General features: G+C 53.5%; 1 long non-coding RNA gene across 1 annotated transcript; it reads right to left on the bottom strand.

The window, feature by feature from the left end:
* Positions 1–14,434: 14,434 nt before the first annotated feature.
* LOC132413399 (uncharacterized) lies at positions 14,435–19,283 on the bottom strand. Its single transcript, XR_009516709.1, has 4 exons — positions 19,266–19,283; positions 18,336–18,436; positions 16,661–17,518; positions 14,435–16,543 (listed from the first exon to the last, which is right to left on the bottom strand). It is a non-coding gene; the product is annotated as an uncharacterized lncRNA (long non-coding RNA).
* Between the last annotated feature and the right edge of the window lie 3,721 nt (positions 19,284–23,004).

The raw sequence follows: 23,004 nt of genomic DNA, 5'->3' as shown, positions 1-23,004 counted from the left end.
CTACCTGAAGAATCCCCTGTGAAGTCAAATGTGGCTCATTGCTGAATACCTTTACAGAACTGGTGCACTCTGCCCTCAAGAGTTGATAGAAACTAAGAACCAAAAGTAGCAATACTCCTGCATCTCTTATAATGCAGCTGAATTCATCAGTGCTCCTCCGCGGGCCATGTGAGTCCAGGCTCAGGTATGCCAATGTTTCTGAGGGAACACTGACTGCAGAGGCTCCAGGGCTGCAGCCCACTGGGAACCGAGGTCAGTTTCCCATTCAATAAGCAGCATCCTTCAGCCCAGGTCTGCAACGTGTCTCTCTTCTGTAATCTTTTTTCTCACTTTATTTCTTGCCTCATAGAATTTCATTCCTGTCTTCATAGGCTACATTTTTAATATGTTTGCTGTAACCGACTTCAAATTCTTTATGAAATAGGTAAGATCTGCACAGCAAATGAACTTTTCAGAACCCCACTAATCATCATCATACAATTAGGAATGGAAAATAATCTATGAAAAACGAAGACATGATAAATTGTATACAGTAAAGCATTTATTAAGGTTAGGATGCATGACAGAAAGATAATTTAACAGCAACCAATTTATAGTTTACATCACTACCACATTTCAGCAAACCGAGGACATCAGATAAATTTTAGTGATTTGCTTCTAAAAATCCATTAACTGATCTATTACCCGTGCATAAAGTATTGTAGATGTAGTTAAAGAAGTTAGCAGGAAAAAGCATAACCTTCCTCCCCCTCTCTCTGCGCATCCATCTTCCAGGAAGCCCCAGGCTGTCGCTGACCAGACTTGGCACGAGGCCTCGAGGCTGCTGCTTTTCCCCCTACATCATAACCGATTTCAAATGGTGCTAGACAAAAACAGACTCTGAACACCAGGAGAAATCGGTCAGCCTGTGTAAGAGATGGGTCCAGTGGTGCTCGGTGGGGTCCGGCACCTTGACAGTGCAGGTGGCAAGTCTGATTTCAGCCGCTCGGCAACTGCAGCTGAATGTTTCACGGCATCTAGGAGCAGGTGGACAGTGCTGATGTGATGAGATAGTCCTTCTGGGACACACCCCTCCCCTTGCCTACTGCAATCAAGTACCCAACCCAGCGTTGCCCAAGCATGTGCTCAAAGGCCTTACCAACAGGCTACTGCTAGGGGTTGCCGCTCCCTGTCAACAGAAAGACAATCACAACCTCTGGCTCTGCTCAAGCCTCTGAGTTTCTATTGAACACAACCCCATCCCTGCACTGTCCCCCTCCACAACCCAACACACTCAAGAGTGTACTTTGATTCTGAAGTTCTTCCTTTCTTGAACCGGCTCAGGTGGCAGAAGGAGGGAAGCTGATCCCACGAGCAGCAGCTCCTCTGCGGTTGGCCTTCTGCTGTGCTGCAATTCTTACTCCTAAAACACTGATTTCAAATGGTGCTAGATACAAAGATGGAAAAATCTAAGCCACCATGTGAAACCAGCTTCCAGAAGAAGAGGATCTCACTGAAGAAAGAAGGGAGATGCGATCGGAAGACCCAGCCTCTGCCCCGAGCAGAGGTGTCTTCTTGCAGTTCCACTTGTGACGGGACATGATATATGGATCCATTAGAAAGGCACAGAGGAGAGTTACAAAGTGATGCTCAAAGAACATGAAAGTCAAAGCTGATAATTTACACAGACAATCGCAATACAAAACTCATGAATTCTAAGTTATTTAATTCCATAACCAGTCCCTACATATTATTATATATATGACGAAATAAAATTGCCAAAGCTGTTACTAAACTGGGTTAATATTTACATTAGTATTGCCCTGCTTTGTAAACTATTTCACAGTGTGAAAAGCATTTTCCGATATTATCTCACGTCATCAGGAAACAAGCACCCTTTCTGCCTGTGAGGCTCTAGACACTACACAAAGGTGGGTTTCACATGAGCCAGGGCAACTCTTCCATGTGTCCTAGTCACGTAGATCATGGGCTCCTCCTTCCCAGCCATAGGTGAGTGGTCAGGACATTCAAATATGACCCCGTTAATTGCCAATCTTATTTATTCTCTACTGTGACACAAAAAGATTAGTGTCTTATAATTGTACTAAGTAGATAATCCTCTAATAAAAGAATGGAGTTTTGTTTTGTGTTGTTTTCAAATTCTGCCTGAAAATTAGGTTTGCAAATGGTGTTCAAATTAGATTTCCCATCTCCTAATTGCACCATCTTTTTTGGTTGTTTGAAGCTAAGAAAATATGTCTGTATTTCCTCTGATACCATAACCAAGAGAAAGAAGAATCTGTATCTCTCCGGTTCCCTACCAATTCTTCAGGACTCTAGATAAACCCTTTGATTTTTTATGCCTCTGGACATAACATCATGTGCTGCTCTCGGGAAGAGAAGGAAATAAAATTTGAACACCAAGCTGTGCTCTTGAATTCTCACAACAGTTTTGCGGAGTAGGTAGTATTCCCAGTTTTTGCAGGAGAAGAAACTGATCCTCAGTGTGGTTCAAAAACTTGTCCACAGTCCCATGACTAGTGAATGGTGTCGATTCCAGCTCTGACTCCAAAGTCTGTGCTCCTACTCTTCTGCCCACTGCCTCCTGTTCTGTAGCTGGACTACCGTCTCATTCTGTTCTTGAACTTAATTATGAGGAAGATTGAGGGTGAGGGTAGTCCTAGGCAATATTTCTGCATAGAAGGGGGGGGTATTACTGACTGTACATGTTAAACTTGGGTGGAGATGAGAGCACGCCTGGTTCTGCAAGGAGCCGGTGCTTCGACACTTGCTTTGTTCTCCAGCACCCTGGTGCCTCTGTGGTCTCCACTGCAGGGCTGTGGGAGGGGAAGACGCTGGGGATGAACTGCCCTGCAGTACCTGTGCTGGACGCCTGAGCGATCCTGACAGCAGGCAGCACTAGGCTCTGCAGCCGGTGGGGCTCTGCGTGGCCTCGGCCACAGGTGGGAGAGCCAGGGCTGGGGATCAGTACTGCCTGCCAGGGCTCTAAGTAAGGACACCTGCAGTCAACAGCGGAGGGGAGGCCGGAGTGCGGGGGGGGCGGGGGGTGTATCTAAGGCTTTAAGGTCACTACTGAGCGTTAATGATAGTCATTCCCGTAGAATACGAACCCTATAAAACGTGAGGTTTGGAGACCTACACTCGCTAATTCTCAGCTTTGCTGCTCTGTACTTCAGCCAAACTCGTCTTCCTTCGTAACTTCCAACTGCCACTCTCCACAAACCCGTTCCTAAGGTGTCGTCACAGGAGTCCTTCGGTGATCCAGACTGCCTCTTTCTCCATCAGAAGGCCTCTGCATAGGCTATTCCTTCTTTCTGGAACAATCTGCATCTACTCTCTCATAACTACCAACTGTCAGTCACTGCCCTCCCCGCCAAGTAAGTCCTCCTTCAGGTCTCAGCTGGGCCACCCCGTCCGCAGGAAAGTTCCCCAGTCTAGCCTGGCTTTGGGTTAAGCTCCCCTCTCACACCATCATGCTCCTGTCCTTCAGAACACACACTCAGGTCATCTAGTCGTGAGGGTGATTAATCCATGTCTCTCCTGCTACCCAGGAAGCGTCAGCTCTGAGTGCAGAGGAGGGGATGCACATAGCAGAGGAGCAACTGTCACCGAGGGAACTAAGGGATATGAACCTGAGTTTGGGCTCCAACTCTCGAGTTCTAAAATACTCTCAGTTCTCTGGAAGAAGAGACAAGAAATCATTAGCAATGCACTGCTGTAAACACTCTAAGAGTAGAGGGGATAAAAGTCATCTTAGTATCCAAACCTTTCACCCTTCCAATCCCACCAGATAAAAGGGTCTGCTGAGGTCTCAGACCTCCCAACAGAACCAGGCTTCTCTCTTGAAGTCGGCCGAGCAATGAATGACACACTTACCTGAAACCAGATGCTGATTTTGTCCCCTAGTTGCAAGTAGCCAGGTGATTTCATGCGGCTGGAAGCAGCTTGCTCTCCCTGGCACCCAACCCGAGGGCCTCCTTGATCTGGAAGAAAGCAGCCTGGTAAAACCCCAGCCTGCTAAGGGCTGTGTCATCAAAGGCGGGACGCTGGATCCTCCCACCTCAGCCTAGCGGCCCCACGCAAGCTGACCAGTGGAGAAGGGCTTAGAGGGCTGTCGGGAAGGAGAATCAGCCCCTGAGGAGTGGGTATGTCAGCCCTGGGAGGTGCCACAGCACAGGAAGAGGGTTTGGGGGCCACAATGCCGCCCCAGTCCAGTCTGTGCCCACATTCTAGTTGGAGGTTTTTCCACCCCCTCGTGCCTACGAAACTCCTCTGCCTGGGCAGGGACCCGAGGGTGGAGGAAAGGTCACCATACAGTGAATCAGAACACAGTGGCTTTAATTCCTGCTCGGCCAGGCTCTGAGAACTGGGGCCTGCACTTTCCTGGAATAGGCCTCGGAATGTTCATCCGAAAAACAGAGGGGCTGGTGCAGACTGGTCACTGCACATTCAAATGTATGGAGGGGTCAGGCAGGACACTTAAGACAGAGAAGCACAGACAGTGTGCAGCAGAAGTGTGGGGACCCGGAGGGGCCGTGTTTAGTCTAAAGGCATGCAGAATCCGATACAGCTGAAAAAAAAAAAAAAAAAAAAGAAGAAACAGAAACTCTGCACAGGCCAAACAAAAACATGAGTGTTAAATACAATTCATGGGCCGTTGCTTAAAGAATAGCCTGGAGATTGCAGAGAGCGCTTCTACTGCATTCTATAAATGATGCTGTGTCATTTAAAGTGCTAAAAATCCTATGCCCAGCACGGTGCCCAAAAAATAATACGGGAGGAAAACAGGAAGGAGAGGAATCCTTGTTTATGAAATCCGTAAGCAAACCCACGGAACAAACAGATATTTGCCTCCAGGAACCAAATGCTGCTGGCTTGTTCTGCGCTACCACAGCGTGTTCAAATCCAGAACGCTTGGGAAGGTTCCTGCGAGGCAGCAGCTTCTCCCTCCCTCCCAACCCAGCTGGGTGCTGAGTCACAGCTACTTACATGACTGACGCAAGTTCCAGCCAGAGTGGGGGAGGAGCGCCGGAAGTGGAGCCCAGATCATCCATCTTCCTGCCGCTGGGAATGCTGGTTTCAGGGCTCCTGGGAGTGAGGAAGAGTCATGTTGGTGAGAGAGGGGCCTAGAAAAGGCCCTTTTGAAAAAGGGGAACAGTCTGCCCTTGAGTTAGTCCCAGACCATTGTACGTCTGAACAGAGAGGCCCAGCCCAGCTTCCTGTCACTCTCGGCTCTAGCCCTGGCCCAGTGTCCTGGACATTTTGTCTTAAGCTGTCAGGGTGGGACCTGTTGCCAACTAGCTGTGGTTAATGAATCAGAGGAAAGGGTGATAAAATGAAAGGTATATATCCAGGGGGCCGTGGAGGAGGGGAACGTGGAACTGGCTCGCTCTCTCTTCCTCTCTCTCTCTGGCAGCTTGGCCCCCATGAGGACTCAGCATCCAGGAACCACCACACTTCACAGGCCCTAGATCCCAAGGTGGGATGACATACTCCAGACCCACTAAACCCCCCCAGATGACCCCTGAGGTAAAAAAAAATCACCACGTTCTCAGCTTGTGTGGGCCCAGCATCAGCAGCTCTGGTTTCTCTTGGGGCAGGGGTATGGAGGCCTGTGTTCCTAGGCCTCTGTCCCTTCCTCAACACCACTTGGGTCTGGAAATCTCCCCACCTCCCAGACTCAGGACAGGGCATGGAGGCCCTAATTGGGATGACTGGCTGGCCGGGAGGATGCACATGGCTATCCTGCCCTGGGGATGCCATGGGGCCTGGGGGGTAGCAGGAGACAGTGGGCAGTGAAGGGGAGGAGGAGGGGTGGCGTGAAGATGGGATCAAGGACGCCTCCCTGTTTCCCAGAGAGTGACTTAGGCTGGGCAGAGGATGGGCACAGCCCTGAACTGCTTTCAGGGAAGCTGGTGCTTTCCACAAGAGGAAAAGTAAGTGTGCCTTTGGTCTATTACACACACGCAATGCCCACCACAGTTCACAGGTCCAAGCCAACGCAGATCTGAAGAAAAACCACCAACACTGCTCCCTTGTCACTCCCAAATCATCTACTTGACCCAGTGAAGATGGACTCAGAAGTGAAACTTCAGGCTCAGGTGAAATCTAACTCTGGAGGTTGGGGGAGAGACACCCAGAGCCCAGCTTCCCCACCTCCCAAGGAGGAGCTGGGTCACCCCCTCCTGCAGCCACCAGGAGTAACTAGCAGGCACAGTATGCTGCCAGGAGCCCCATTTAGAGGACCGCATGCCTGCCTGCTGGGTGAGGCTCGTTTCTGTCCCCAGGAACCTTTCCAGAAGCGTGCCCAGCCTCTGCAGTACTGCCCCCACTCCTCTTGGAAGGAGAGCAGAGCATCTCCCCAAGTCAGACATCCTCCCAGGAGCACAGCCCCGGCAGGCACCAGGAAGCCCGGGGCATACCCACTAACCTCCAAGTGGCGGTTCTACCCAGTACCTGGGCACACACCTGGCAGAGCACATGGACCGGGTCATGCCCATGACCTGGTTCCACTTCCCTAGGTGGGGGGCGGGAGGCTGGGCAGACAGAGGGTAGGTCTGGAGTCCAAAGCCAGCTTGGAGCACCTTTCTCTCCTGCTTCCCCTGCAGCTGGCCAGGCTGGTGGCTGTACCTTCACGGCTATGCCAGCCTCATTCTGTTATCAGGACTTCTGTCTACCAGTCTCAGGACCTGGAACAGTGAGTAGTGGGAGGAGGCAGGAAGAGGAGGGAGGGGAGGGAGGGAGGAGGAGGGGGGAGGAGGGAGGAGGGGGGAGGAGGGAGGGAGGAGGGGGGGAGGAGGGAAGGAGGGGGAGGAGGGAGGGAGGAGGAGGAGGGGGAGGAGGGAGAGAGGAGGAGGGAGAGGAGGGAGCGAGGGGGAGGAGGGAGGAGGGGGAGGGGGAGGAGGGAGGAGGAGGAGGGGGAGGAGGGGGAGGAGGAGGGGGAGGAGGGAGGGAAGAAGAGGAGGGGGAGGAGGGAGGGGGGAGGAGGGGGTAGTTTCACAGTCTAGTGCATTCCCATCAGATCGGAGAGGGGAACACGTACAACTTCCCCTTTTCAAGAGCTCCGCTGCCCCCACTTTTGTTTCGGTTCCTTCCCCTCTGGACTGGGGATGGCACGGCTGGTGGGCTGGGCAGGGGCGGGCACCCAGGTGCCCAGCCAACTGGGCTCTTGCCTGGCTCCATCTCGGGCCTGGCAGGCTCCCTCGCCCATTACCCGGCATGCCCTTCTCCTTGTCAGGGAGGCCGCGCCCTCTTGTTTTCAAAGTTTTATAACAGTATTGTTTGTTGTCCAGCAGATTAAATTCTTTTGGAGGCGGGCTGGCGGGGGCGGGGGGGGGGGGGGAGGTTAGGGAGAGGGAGGGAAAAGAGAGAGGGAGAGAAAACACAAATAACTGCTATTAGGGCCAAAAGATTAAATGAGTTCCTTTCTGAACACAGACTTCACCTGTCTTGGAGAGAGGCCAGTGGCCAGGAGCCCACGTTCCCTTCCTCTCTGTCCCTATCACTCTCTTCTCTCTCTGCCCCCTCCTCACCTAGCAAGGTGACATGTGGTCTCAGACTTTCCAGGCCACTACTCAGGGTTCAAGCTGAAAAGAAGAAACAGCTAATAGGGCTGGGGGGTGGGGGATTCATGCCTGAGCAACTCCCACCCCAGATAGGAAGCACGACATGCGTCCGACCTGGTCCTGGCAAGGAGACCCTGGATTCCCATCTCCTCAGGGCTTTGGATGACCTTCTCCAGGACCAGATGGGGAGCTGCCCCATTTCAGAAACGGTTCATCTCTGCAGTGAGCCTGTGCCGAGTTCACATGTGAAATAAAAGTAATACATTCTATGATGTCAGGGACACCGGAAGAACTGGACCCCAAGGAAGTGGTAACACTAACGCATGGACAAATATTCCCGTATACCTAAGGAGTGAGTGAGGATGAGAAACAGAAAAGAAGGGAGATAGAAAGCTGATATAAAATAAGCATGATCTTATAAAGAGGGGGAACCAGGGAAAGGTTCCTGACCTGGCAGGCCTTTCGATGCTAAATCTGCAGGCACTAACAATACAAAAGGATACATGATTCTCCGTATTCAATACAACCCTCATTTAGACATTAACTGGTTGACTCTGGACTTTGGTCACCTCTAAGTAGTATGCTCACTTCAACACACACCCGTGCCTTTAGAACAGCAGGCAATGCTGGTGGTCCCAGAGCTGTGGACCTGCCCTGAGATATTCCTCTTCCATCTCCTGCCTTTCTCCAACAACTATGCATGGCCCTGCCTCATGCACCCCTCTCTCTCTTTCTCACACGCGCGCGCGCGCCCGTGCTCCTTCACGTCTCTGATGCCTATCAAAGATCCCTAGGGCTAGGAGGAACTGGGGGGGGGGGGGGCGGGGGGAGTGATACAAATCAGGATTAGAGCAGCTCAGGGCTCTTTCCTGCCAGGGATAAGGGGCAACGTGCCTTTCTCCCTTTTTTATTTTCCAATATTATCAGTCCTATACGGTCAGTGGCAGGAGTTCTCTCTGCAAGGAGAAACAATGCTCATGTGTCCGTCCCCCCCACCCCCCGACCCCGCCCCAGGCTCAGGCGTGCCTCAGAGGCAGAAAGGAAAGATGAAGCCTGCGCCGGATCCTGACACCCACACTCATGCTGTTCTGGGGTGGCCTCAGAGTTCACAGACTCAGGCCCAAAAGCCCCTGTCCAGGACCTCCAGTCTCCCCCTCTCAGATAAAGAAGCCTCATCTTTCCTTGGGAACCCTCAGCAAAGGAGATGCCACAGTCCTTCCCAAAGTCTAGCCTAAGCCACCCTCCCTGCTACAGGTTCAGCCATCCTCTTTCCCAACCTCCAGGCAAACAGGGTCTGATATGACAAATCTTCATAGGTAAAGTTACTGAAGCCTGCATCCACCGAAACAATCCCCCAGTAGCTTCGCCCTCACGGGGTTTCTCTACAAGCCGAGGCTGCATTCGGGGGATACACATGGACAAACGTCCAATCCCAGTCCTTCTTCAGGGAACACCCCGGGATAAAGCCTAAGCCACCGTGGCTAAATGTGTTGTAAATTAACACTTCTTTCCCCTTCAGAGAGGTTGTGGCCTATTTGAAGGAAGATCACACAGAGGGGCCTCATGGCCAAGAAGACGCGCAGCTCTCCTTCTAAAGGGTGAGGGCTGTGCTCAATGTTCAGAAAACACTGACCCCAAGAATTCTCTGACCACCTTCTCCGTGGGAAAGGGCTACTTCTTCAAGTCAATAGTGATTCACACAATCCGAGCTGAAGCCAGCGTGTCCAGTATCTTACTTAACCATGGTACCTCAGCCAATTCTTCCAGCAGGTGCTGTACACTAAAAGTAGCTAACAAACAGGTAACGTACACGCAGTGTGCATCCTGGGCAAAGCTCCGTGTGTACCTTATAAATCCGATGGGAAAATCTCAAAGGCCCCACAGTGAGGCCTCATTTCTAAGAAAGCTACTTAGCAGAAGCATGACCACAGGGACACACAGCAAGTGCCCTTACAGACATGTCAGCACTGTCTGAAGCACTGCACATTCCAGAAGCTTCCAAATGTAAGAAGCCTCACCAGAAACACATGACGCAGGGCTGGCTTCCCAGCCAAGGAGTGCAAGCCAGTCTTCACAAGAGCTCCAAGAAGTTGAAAGAACGGAGAACGGGAGAACCCAGATATTCTGAGGTTTCCTGCCCCTTCAATATATAGAGAAGCGACCCCAAACCTAGAGAGATCAAGTCAACTGCCCAAGACCCACCCCGACCCCTGCCCCGCTCCATGGGTCCCACAACTAGAACCCGAGGAAATGACAACCAGAATCAGGGGGCCTGGGTGGGTGTCCCAAATTAAGCAGATACAAGCAGTTAGACCCTGGCAGGATTCTCTCTGGTTCAGTGTCATCAACTACAGGGCTAATACCACCCACTTGCCCTCACAGGGCTGTGTGAGGCCAAAAGAGCTCGCAAACGTGAAAAGAACTGTGAAACATCGCACGGCACATGTGAGACAATGGTTACTAGTCAATTCCTCTCCTGCCTGCATCCTAGCCCAAATCCCTCTTCACACCACCCTCCTGGGAGCTGGGGAGGCTGGGCTCAGAGTTACGAATCCCAGGTAAGTGTCCTGCAGAGTGGCAAGCAGACAGCATCTTGGAGAAATGCAGCTATTTTTAATGCTCTGCATTCTGTCTAGCGGGTTGCACAATGTGTGCCTCCGCCTCAGGGTTCCTACCCACGCAGCCCAGGAAACATGGTGGACGTCAGGGACTGAGGCTGCCATGGAGAAGAGAAGTGAGGCGAGGACCTGGCCACTCCTGGCCACAGCCTGGTTTTGCACAAAAGCCCGGAAGGGCCTGGGACCCTGGGCTTTGCTGTATGTGTTTCATTTTTGCTGTCTTTTAAAGAATGACTCAAGACTAAAAAGCCAAAATGGAGCTGGTAGCTCTGAGATATTTCTGTTTTTGTTTTCTTTTCTCTTGTCTTTTTATCGTTTTTTTTTTTTTTTTTTTTTTTTTTTTTTTAAATAGAAGGGCTTAAACAACCACATGAGAAAAGAAGGCTAAATATAAAGGGAAACTTCCTGACAGCAAAGGGGCACAGACCCTGAGGATAAGTCTCAGGGAATGCACAGGACACAAGGGCCCTGCAGTCCTATTTTCTCTCCAGGATTTAGGGCCAGAAAGGATGGTACATCTTTCCTGGGACACGGCATGTCAAGTCACCCCCTGCAGCACAGCAAGCCCCCAGCAGCTCCCACACGGCCCATCTCGACAAGCCTCTTGGTGGGAGCCAGAGTCCACGTCCTCGGTCACCTGGAGGGTCCTCATCAGCCACCTTCGTGCCATCTTCACCCTTTGCACTTGCTTTTGAAGGTCTTTCAAAAACTGTCTCCACCCACCTGCCCTAATTCATGCCGACAGTGTCCCTTCAGAAAACACGATTACAGCTGCTCTCAGACGGGTCTTCAAGGTCCCACCCCTCTCTTGTGATGCAGATCCTGAGTTTCCGGCTAAGAAATACCTCCATGAACATCCAGGGAGCCCCCATATGGGCGTTGGCAGGAATCTCCAAAAAGATTCTGATTCAACCCTCTCATTTTACAGATAATGAAACCGAGGCCCAAAGAGGTGAAGGGGGTGAGTGAGTTTTTACCAAGGGAGCCAGAACCCAGGCCTGGAGACTCATCTACAGGCTCCCCGGGCCCCCACAACCACACGCCACCAAGACCCACACGGCCCCCTGGCAGCAGGTGGCAGTCTCCACGGTCAGGGTGGGCCAGGCGGCAAGGACCACGGCACCAAAGAGGGAGAATCTCGTGGCCCGGCTCACCCTGGGCCCAGCAGCCACTGCACTCCTACTACGTAGACAAGTCCTGAGCCCAGAGGTTGCACACAGGAAATGTCCCCTCCCCCGTCCCCAGCCACCGACCTCTCAAGACACAGAGCTCGTCCAAGCATCTGATACAAGGGGACTCCCCTCCCTCAGCCTCTGCCTGTCCCTTCCCTACTGCGAAATCTCACAACCACGTGTTCTGGCAGGAGAGGCTCAGCTGAAGTCTGCCTCCTGCAGACACATGTTTTACCAGTGACTCAGCAAAGACTGAACCCGAGTGGCCCCCCGTGCTGCGTGGACCAGAGGTGGCCACGGTGACCAGGCTGAGGTGGAGATGCCAGCTGGCGCCTGGTGACGGTGGGAGACGGAAGGTCAGGAGCAGCCATGGCTAATGGAGAAAATCCTAGTCTGCTGGTGACCAAACTACAGGCTACGGCCACCTTGATTCCTGACTCACGCCAAGTTCCTGTGAGCTCTGTGGACCTTGGATGGATTTTCCCAGCTGTTAGGAAAAGAGAGGGGTTAGTCTGTGTAACAGTTCTCTTTGGAGGCTCAATCAATATGGCTTCCCCAGGTGGCCGAGGTCCTTCCGTCTCTCAAATTCCCTCCTTGACCAACATCTGGATGCCTCTTCTTATGTAGGAGTGTCCTTCTTTTCCATATATGTCTACTTTATTTTTAAATTCTACTTATTATTATTAATGATCTCTCCCCACGTTAGAATATACACTCCATAAGAGCATAAACTTGGTTTTGTGGAATTCTGCATCCCTAGAACCTAGCACAATGCCTGGCACAGATACAGCAGAGACTGAAGACATATTTGTAGAAGGAATGTATTTGCCTGCCTATCCACGGATACCAAAGGGTATCTGCCCCTGCCCTGCCTCCCTCAAAAGGGATGTGATGCAGCCCTCCCTGTGACAGCAGAGTCCCCTGGGTATCTGGCCTTTCACTCTGGGTCACATCATTTGCCTATCCCCTGAAGGTCTTAGCTCCCAAAAATGTCTGGCTTCAGCCTAAGAGGAGGAAGAAAAAGTACAGGCTTTGGACTCAGAAGTGCCTGAGTTTAAATCTCAGTAGTGCCACCTACCAAGTGTGTGACCTTGGTTAAGTCACTGAACAATCACAGTTCTTTAACCATAAAAGGGAAGTAACACCTACTGCATATGGTTGTTCTGAGCATGAAATGAAATAAGCAAAAGGGGGCCCTGACAAAGGTCAGTTTCCCTTTCCTTGGCCTGCATGCTGAGACCAAGAACTCTGATGCCTGTCTCTGGGCTCCATGCACACACGTGTTCACTCAGGCCACAGCAGGCAGCCCTGGCTGAAGGCTGGACACCTCCTCCAACCCCCTCCTGGCCTTGATCCTGTGGTCAGACACTGTACAACCATCTCCCCGCATGGCTCTCTCCATCCTTGTCCCCCTGCTACTCCCCTGCCCAGGCTCCGCACTATTGCATCAGGCTCCGCACTATTGCATCAGGCTCCGCAAAGGCCCGGGGCCTGGAGGCGTTCTCTGGCCTTATCAGCCCACGAGCAGCTCCTGCGGAAGGAGCTACCAAGGAACCAAACCCAGTCTCTGCTTTCCTCACAGACACTCCAAGTCCCAGAAAAGCAATGCAAGATGAGGGCCTCCCACAGACAGCCGGCTAGTGGAAAAGGCTCTCTCTCGCATATTTCAGAGGGAGGCAACATGCCCAAAAAAGTGACCAGCATGAGGTACAGATCCTCTCTAAAGCTGCAGCTGCAGCCTCCGGGGCACTCGTGCCAGGGGATAGAGCTAAGATATGCATTAAACAATTCACAGCCCTGACCAGACCAGGATTCAATGGAATAGGAAGGTGCTGACCAATCGGGTCCCCTGGCAGGGCCCCTCCCCCATGCCTCCTGGCCAAGCCACACCACCACGGCTCCAGCGCCACCAGCTCTGTTAACCGCTGCCGGACCCCAGCTGGAAAGGCCCCACGCTGCCTCCTGGCTCCCAGACTGCAGGGGTTCAAAGGTCGAAAAGGAGTGCCAGCTGCGCCTGGCCCCCCTCTCAGCGGATGCCAGCTATTCTGCCAGCCTGGCTTCTGCCACTTAACGTTCCAGGTCTGGAGAAGCCAGGCTGGTGAACAGGAAGGTAAGAACCAGGTGAGGGACAGAAGTAGGAAAATCAGCCGGCGAGCACCAACCCCAATTCTGGGAACACCAGAGGCCACAGAGGCAACTACATCTCAAGGAGCAAAACCAACTTCCCCACCCTGCTGAGGGCAGCGCTGTGAATGGAGGCAGCGGTCACCCGGAGCCAGGCCCGGGGACGCACTGCACACAGGACAGCGAAGGCTCCCGAGCATGGCCAGCAGCTCCATCTGGCTCCAGCCTGACAGCCAGTGCTGGCCAGACTCTAGCTGACACATCTTGAGGGACTTGGCCAGCTCCTCTTCATCTCCCCAGCTGCACCAAGGCTGATCTGTCTGCTTTATTCATGTTCCAGGTCCAACACCCCTAGCCATCCCTCCCTTCGTTACTGCTGGAGGGGCTGAGACTTGTCAAATTCCTTGAAGGAAGAGACGTCGGACTCTTCCAAACGGCCCTGGATTCCTCACTCAGCGAGGATCTCAGGCTGCTCACAGCCAACTCAGAGACTCATCTCAGATGGGAAGAGGAGAAGATGAAACGCTGGGAGGCAGGGTACATCAGACTTCCCTGGGTAGGGGTGGGCGGGGGGAGTGGGGAGGAAACAACAGCCGCGTCCACGAGGCAACGGCAGAGAGTTGGCATCCCACAGGTGCCCCCTGACATTAGCCGAGAGCGTCATAAAATTACCCAGCACCATCCCTTTTATCTTTAGACCCCAGACAATCTGCTGTCAGCTCATTCCAACCAGGCCTATTGGCCCAGAATGTGGCAGGAATCTACTTGATAGGAGAAAGATTTCCTGGTAATGTCTGCCACATTGCCTCCGGTCTGCCTTCTGAACCATCTCTGTAATGTGACGGACCTCCCCAGTTCTGCAGGCCCTCACCGTTTTTAATCACAATCGCTATTACTGTGACCAGCAACAGGTGACGCAGAGAAGGAAACATTTCTACGTCAAACTGCCTGGAGATCTTTGCGATGGTTTACTGAGCCAGGATTTTTTTTTAAGTAAAGGTAATGAGGGCCTAGAGGAAAGTAGTTATTCACTCAAGAAAACAAAACAAAAAAAACAAACAAAAAAAAGAAAAACCCAAAGGAGGCGGAAAGAGCCCCAAAGTCCACTGCCCAGCCCACAGTCTATAAGCTCCAGACCACAGCACTGCACTAAGCGAGGCTAAAGGTGTCCAGACGACACAGGAAGAGAAGGCCCAGTTCCCAGGCGGGCTCGCAGCCCCTCTGAGGGATCAGCATTCAGAATCTCGTGCTATTCGTAGGGGGTCAGGGAGAGCGGCTGGTCAGTTACTGCGGGAGGCCCAACTGTTCTGCCAACGACCACACCCCGCCATCTCCCACATGGCCAGTGCCTGATCGCTTAGGCTGGCCGCCCTGCCCCCGAGCCTTCGCTGGTTACTAACCCCATTCACAGAAAAGCCAGGAAGAGGAGAATGGAAAGAAGGGAGCAATTGTCTGGGAGATTCTGAATGGAGAAGTTTGAGGCTTCTCCACTGAATAAGGAAAACGCCCTCGTGGGAAGAGCAGGGGGTAGGGGAGGGCCTGGAACGGGTGGCCCACACCTGACTTACCTGGGAGGCAGGGAAGGAGGGCGTTGAATCCTATCTTCCTTGCTGCGCCTGGTTTCCAATAAGCAGGCTGGTGATGGTTCACCGACGAGACTGGGATGGCGTCACATTCACCAGCACTTGTGGTCACAGAACCACACAAACTGGGGGCTCAACAGCACCTCTGGAAGGGAGGAGGCAAAGACCCAGCCCACTCTGCCCTATACCTCCCAGCATGACATGCTCGTTCACCACCAGCTCCTCGGAGGACAGCTGGCCCCTTGTGCCGGTCAAGCCAGACTTCCGGAAGCCCCAAACGAGGGTGAGGGCGGGGAACAGACAAGCTCCCGGATGCCCATAGCTGGGTCTGCCTCACATATCCCAAAGAAAATCCAAGAAAGGACGAGGGAGGGCTGGAAGAAGGCAGGGAAGGCAGCAGGTTCAAAAGAAGGAAGAGAGAGGTCAAAAGACATCCTCGGGCAAAGCAGGGCAAACCGGAAACCAGGAAGACACACCGGAGGCCACACTGTGCTTTCAGCCACATCACGTGCCCAGCCTCTCCTCCAAACCCAGGATCCAGGAACCTTCGAGAAGCACCAGCCCCTCCTGGCCCTCAGCCTACATCAGCGCCCTCCTCCACAAGATTCTGAATCTACTAGCATGTGAAATAGGGGGAAGGAGAGAAAGCTTGGCAGCCCTGAACCAGACACAGACACATATACACAGATACACATATGCACGCGTGTGTGTACGCGCGCGCACACACACACCCTCCCCAGTATAAAAGGCCCCATGGAGATGGCTCACACTTTCCAGGTTCTGGTTCTCTGATAGAAGCGCTCCTCTCCCGCAGGGGAGGGCAGACACGTCTGATAAGAACTGCTTAGCACAACGCTATATATAGTCTAGGTTCCTAGCGGCCTAGAGATCTGGAGCTAGAACTTGGCAGAGAACCATGCTAGATGCTGGCAAGGCCCACCCCCCTCCCCCAGCTCCTCCAGCCAGCCAACGGAGAGCCTCACCTCCCTGCTGGGGGCAATGAGCGCAGGCAGGGCCCTTCCATTCAGCCCGTGAACACTCTGCTCTGAGGGACCCGGACTTTCGGCTCTCTGTTTTAGGGAGAATCGACACCTCCTGAATGTGAGGGGGATGCGCGGGGGCTGAACACTGAGTTCTAGCCTCTCTGCAGCTCTCCAGCAGCATGAGGAAATCGATCCAGTCCTCTCTTCTGGAGGACCAAGGGCGGCAGTGTGCAGGAAAGAATGCAGAAGGCACAGCAGCTGGCTAGGTTCAATAAACATCTATCCACTTCCGACGTTTGAAGGGATAAAAGAATGCAAAAAAATACTTACTGCAGAGAGCCAGGCTGCCAGGCAGCTCCTTTTTTTGTTCCAAATAAATGCAAACGGGCACACACTTATCCCACAGGATGACAACTGTCTTCTGCACACCAGCACCATCGTCAGCTGAGTCTCCAGGAGTTTGTCACCTACCCATGGAGCTGAACTCCTCTGAGTTCTCTGTGGGGAAGAAGCGAAAGGTGGGCTCAGTTCCCAGGGCCAACCAAGCAATGCACATGCAGGCCCCAATCAGGGTCCCTTCTGGGCCCCCGGACATGGCCCTCCGCTGCGGCTCACCGTCCACTGACAGAAGAAACACCACGCCGGGCCCAGCATCCTGGAGGAAGGCCAGTCCCAGCGGGCACGCGGTCTCATCAAGGACGGCCCATCCGTCACATCTTTCTGAAAACAAACCTGAAGGACAACAGTTCTCTGAAGTACAGAACCTAGGCTCTCATCACATGCACAGCTTCTGGACAAAGACACACAAAGGATCCAACACCCACATATATACAATTTTTTTAGGTCAAGTTGCTCTCTCCTCAGGCTGAAAAAGACATGACGCAAAGGGGCCGGGGCTGCCTTTGCGCTTGGGTGGGGTCGGCCAGCTCCCACCCCTCGCCCGTCTCACAGTCTGCTGTGACCTGGGCCGGGTCCCCCGTCCCCTCTGGCTCCCAAGGCCCCAGAGCCACTCTTTCCAGACCCCAAAAGAGTCGCACGGGGAAGTCCTCGGGGAGAGGAGGTGCTCGGCGACAAATGTCAGTGCTGGCATCATCCATCCACAGGAAGCGTGAGGCTGAAAAACGGCACCCGAGGAAGGGAGGCAGAGAGCTCCAGGCCAGGCTGGCCCTCCATCTCCTCCCACAAGTTGTTTGCTCCTCCACCCCAGACGCCGGCCGAAAGCGGGGGAGGAGAGGAGGGAGGCCAGATGCTGGGGATGACGGTTTGGCTGAGATTCAGTGGCGATGGAGGCCCATGTTCTCTCTTGCTCCGAAGAAGGCCTGGTGGGGCGGGGCCGGGTGGGCGGGGCGGAGCGGGGGGTGTCACGCGCACAAAGCGCAATGCTGCAGATTCAAGAAAAGTCTAGAACCCTGAGCCGCCATGATGACACACACACAGCCGCAAAGGTCAAGGGCTTCAGGCCCACTACTGCGCCTAAGAAGGAAATGAGGAAGATGAAGGGGAGAAGGTAAGACTTTGATTTGAGATAATAAGGAAAGGAGAGGCTGAAGTGGGCTGCCCAAGGGCTGGTCTTCAGCTCAAGGCCTGTGATGTGGATCCACCACCTTCACGTGATGCCAGCAGAGGAAACCTACGACTCCATATCCCCTAATGGGCACTAGGACTGCCAGGCCCACCCCTGCCCCCTAGAAGGGACCTGCCCTCCATCCAAGGCAACAAGCCACAACCGAGAAATCCCAAAGGGTTTTCTGAACCTGGGAAGATGTCTCTCGTTGGGGACCAGTGAGAGGAGTTCAAGAAGTGATCCTGTTTGCCAAGCTCATCTAATAAAACACAAACAGCTGATTTTCTTTTCAGATTCTAAAATTCAAGGGTCCATAGGGTCCTATTGAGTTATCCGACGTCACCCCCAATCCCGTGCCTGGCGGTGGTCTTTCTTGTGCCAAGCCCTTCCTGAAAATGACCCCAGCCCAGGGTCAGCGCTGAGCCCCGACAAACTGTTTTTGCTGCTTTCATGTTGACAGAACGTCCTGGCCACTCGGCTGAGCGCTCCATCTCCAGGCTCCCGACACACTGAGTCATCATCCGAAGAGGAAAAAAACAACAAAGCAGCCGTCACCAGGGTCCCCGCTGCCGTCGGCTGACGACTCACGGGCTGTCGTCACTCTCTGCTCTGCAGCCCCGGAACTGGTAACAGGGGGCTTCAGGGTGCCCGACTCCCCTCCCATGGGATGCAACAGCATCAGGAAGCAGGCAGCCACTGCTGCGTTTGGAAAGAAGGGAAACTAACCTGGCATCAAAAGGATCCCAGGAAGGCTCACTGTTTAACCCTCACTCCGCCACCACCAATGCTCATGGCGTTTCCATGGTGTTTTCCTGATGCAAAAGTTCCTAATGCAAAAGAGGGTATTTACTCCAGGTGGGGGAAAGGCACTACCTCACAGGCTTCAGGTGCAGACTGCCGGGTTACCTCCTCCCCTGCCCCTGCTTATGATACCACTGAATGCACGTAAGCTTCCTTCTCCCCCAGTTCTTCTCGAGCCACCTGCTATGTTCCTTTCTTAAATCCCCACTAGACAACTGGGCAGGGGGAAGGGAGCTGCATCACTCTCTCTCGGGAACCTATCTGCTTGGCAATATATTAGGCATTTCTGTGTAGTAGGGATAGAGGCTCCATCTCACTGACCGAGAACACTGAGACTTAGAAAAATCAAGTAACTTGTCTAAAACCACCCAGCTAAGATGAGGCAGAGTCAAGATGCAAACCTAGGTCTGCCCAAGCGCCATGTCTCTGCTTCTACGGTCTCCACTGACCTCTGGATTCCGGAGCTTATCCTGCTCTGAAGAGGCTACAACCTATCCCACCTCTGCCTCCTCTTTCGAGAGGAAGGAGACCAGGAAAACTGAGGTTTGTTAGTCCACCAATTTCAGCTACAAAAAATCCCCATTGTCTTGGGTGAACCTAGCCTCAAAGAAAGAGGAGAAAGTTAATGAGGCAGCAGGGAGGGTGGCATGGAAGAGCCAAGTGACCCAGACCTTGGGCGCAGGAGGATGAGCCACCCAAACTCTCACAGAACATCAGGGACTCACAAAACTCCTTAAATAGACACATTTTGGGGATCTACCTCGTATGCGGCATTCTGCAGACACTGAAGACTGAGAGAAGAAAAATGCAAAGGCTTTGACAGACCAGGGTTCTAATCACGATCAACACACTTACCGGCCATGGGACTCTCCTCGCAGGGTTGAGGTGAGAAGTAAACGAAATAACCGCCGTGAACCAGACGGATGTGGTACCTGGCAAACAGAAAGCACCACACAGGTACATGTTTCCCTTCTTTTCCCTAGCTTCCTGGGGCTCACAATCTAATAGGTGACATAAGACTTATACACGAAGAACCACAGCACATCTACAGTAGCACAAAAGAAGCATGGAGCGTATGGGAGTCTGGCCGGATGGGAGGAGGGCTGCTTCTTGTGAAGGTAATCAGGAGAGGTCCACGGAAGACGGTGGGACTGCCGCAGGTGGGTGCAGTGGAGAGGAGGCGTGGAGAGTATCACTAGTGAGAACAGAGAGACAGAAAAAGCAAGAAAAAGTAACTCGTCTGGTTTCTCTGGAATACGTGGTCCACCTAGGGAAACTCAGGGAGGTGAGACTGAGTATAGGAAAGCTAAGACGAGACTAGTTTCAGACAGCCTCCAGCATACTGCTAAAGGGAAGGAATCTCCTTCTGGAAACCATGAGAAACCATTTTAAATTTCTGAGCAAGAAAGACAAGATGGCCACTGCACGCAGAAGGGCCTGGAGAGGAGAGGGACGGGCAGCAGGGAGCCTCACTGGAGGACTACAGCTGGATCCATGGCACTGGCAGGGGGCGTGCGAAGGAACAGAGAGGAAGAAACGGGAAAAAGGCAGGGCCATCCAAACAAATCCTCAGAGCTGCCATGGACCCCACCCCCAGTCTCCATGGGGAGACTGCCAGAGACAGAACCTATTTGGGGAACACAAACCACAGGTCCGACACGTCTGAGATGAGCTGCCGTATCTCTGCCTCCACCCTCCCGCCCCAAACAAGGCTTTTCCCCGGACTGCTCTAAGCCTCAGGCCGATGAAGGCATGGGAGACCCAGGCCTTCGGGGAGCAATGCCCACGCTCTGGCAAAGCCAGGGCTGTGTCCGAGGGTGGGACTGGGCGGTCCTGCCCCTGGGGCCACCTTCACTGCGGCAGCCACCGCTGTGCCCGCCTCTGCTGCGCTTCTGCCCCCCCGCACCCCCCTCGCCGCCGCCGCCTCCGTCATAGCCCCCGCCCCCCGCCCACTCTGCGGAACTGGCACAGCAGGACCAGAAAAACCAACGCCACCATGTCGGAGACGAGCAGAAATGCCTCCAAAATGGCAGCCTTATGATAAAAAGGAGTCCAAAAATATTATCAACCCACCCAGGGAAAGGGAAAGCCAGAGACAAGGGGAGGGAACTGTCAACCACCTCCCAACTGCCCCCCCCAAACCCTTAACTCTCACAATTGTCACATCTTTCCCTTCAGAAACTTCCTCTCAAAACGCAGAAAGCATAAGAGGGAAAGAAGGGCATCATCCCATCCTCCTGAGAGGTCCTGGGGGCCATAGGTGACACAGGGCATTCAGAAGGACATTCTGCGTTTCATATCCCAAGATGGGGGTCAGCAGTCCATTTCTGTCTTCAAACCCAGCCCCTATCACTGACTGGACAAGAGCTAGCCCTCCAAGGGAGTGGAGCCTTTCACCGCTCACCCACCAGACCCTCCCCAGCTCTGTGGGCCCTGGGGAGCCAGGAGATAGGGTTGCAGGAAAGGGCCGAGAAGGCACAGCCGTGCCCTCCGTTATGTAATAAGAAGGGCGGTGCTGTCCTAGGCCAGAGACCCAGGGCGCATTGCGCTCCCAGATGCGCAGTCATGGGCGGGGGCCACTGCGCAAGGTGCAGGGCTCCGAAACCCCCTCCCCACAGACACGGGGGCTGCAACAAGGGCCAGACGGGGAGCTGGGACCCTGATTTTTCCAAGTCCTCCTCCCCCAACCAGAGGCGAGCAGCCTGCTGCCCTAGTTTTGCTCTTACTCTCCTCACTCCCCAGAATGACAAACCCTTCTAACCTGGGACCTCCAAGCCTCTTGCGGCCCCGTGGCTTTCCGGAAATCCCACCAAATACGCAGTTTCTGAGCAGCGTCCTGGGGTCGGTTCCCGTCCTCACCTTTCCAAGCACCGGGGAGCAGCAGCTTCCAGAAGGCAGGTCCTTCCCATAATGGGCTCAGCTCTGGACAGCCTGGGACGTCAATGCAAATCTCCTGTCCCCGGGGAGGAGCCCGGAGTCAGCAGGAAGCCCAGGGTGGCGGCAACAGCAGCAGTAGCAGCTCTGCCCTACCTTGCCCATGCGTTTCCAGGGGAGCCAAGATTTATTTTGCCGCAACGCTGAGGTGTGGCTGATCGGAAAATTCCCACTAAAGAACGAGTATTTTCTTCCAGTTTGGTCAACCCTCTGCGTGCCCATCTTCCCAACCCCTGCCCCTCCAAAACAAAAGTTTGGGGAGCCCTCAGCTCCTCTCCCTTACAGTGCATGAAGTTAAAAAGGCACAGGAAGAGGCTTCAACTGGTCAGTCAGAAGCAGGCACAGACACAGGAGCATACGCACACCCCTAAACAGATTTTAGAAAGCTGCTGGGCTTCCCCCCCCTCCCCTTTAAGCAAGTGAAATGCAAATTCAGATTTGATACCCTTCCCTCAGCCAATCAAAAAAAGGTTTTCACCTGCCATTGGTCCACCCACCAATCAGAGGAAGTGTCTGGAGTGAGAGCCCTCCCCTGGCCAATGGAAGGCCAGCTCAGTCACTTAGTTAATGATGCAGCAGTACAAGGAAGGCCATCACATGTGAACTGGAAGGGTGCCAACATGGAGACACAGAGAGCACAAGGTAAACAACTTTCCAACGCCAAAAGGATGACATTTAATCTCTAAATGCTAGCTTCCCTTCTCAGCTCATCCTCAACCCCTCTCAGCTGGCCCTACAGATCCTGGGACCCTCACTACCTGTCCCCCCAGAGCCCCTAACAAGATCCAACAGTGACTGCGTCACCATTCCCCACTTTCCCCAACTACGCAGTGACAAACCTACCAGCTTTACCCCACTTCTCGCAGCCCACGCCCCATCCTGCCCACCTGCTCCCCAACAGCCCCAGATTCCCAGGGCCGAATGTTTCAACAAGGCAACCCCTAGAAAGCTGCCCCTCTCGCCTTCCTCTCAACACTTCTCCTCCTCACTCCGTACCTTCTACCTGAGAACCATACGGACGGACAGACACTGATACCCAAACAACTTGGAAAACCAGCCTGTCTGTCTGTCTGTCTGCCCGATAGAAGGACATGGGGGTAGAGGCTGGGAGGTCAGGTGGGGCGCCAGGGACGGCCTGCTCCTCTTTCCTCTACCTCGGTCAGGCTTGAGCAGCTGACGCTAAGGGAAAAGAAATTAAAGTGGAAAAAACCCCTCCCTCAGAAAAAAAAAAAAAATAGCAAAAAGCAAGAAAGAAGGTGAGAAAGACAGAGCACCCACATACGCAGAGACATCGCCCCCGATCCCAGCAAATACGTACGTGGGGGAAGACGGGGGTTACGCCATCAAGTCCTGAAGCCCATCGGACCACCCATCGTCGCCTGCGCAGACCCAAATCTCGGTCGGCCATAAGGTGCCGCAGTCCCGAATGTTCCAGAAACTGGTCCCATTAAACCTTCCACCATCGCCCCGAAACCTCTTGCTCCCACCCCTGCCCCCCACGGCCACCCTACCTCCTCCCCGCGGGAACCGCCCGTGCCACCTTGCGTGTCATCTCCTTAGCCTAGGCTACCCAGAGGCCTCCGGCCCCTGACAGATTTCTGAACGCTTGGCAAGTGAGCTGGCAGAACCTGGTGCCCGGTGTTGCTATGACTTGTTTCTT

This window comes from Delphinus delphis, chromosome 1 (assembly GCF_949987515.2).
Source record: "Delphinus delphis chromosome 1, mDelDel1.2, whole genome shotgun sequence".
Lineage (NCBI taxonomy): Eukaryota > Metazoa > Chordata > Mammalia > Artiodactyla > Delphinidae > Delphinus > Delphinus delphis.
This window is presented reverse-complemented; position numbering and strand designations above follow the sequence as displayed.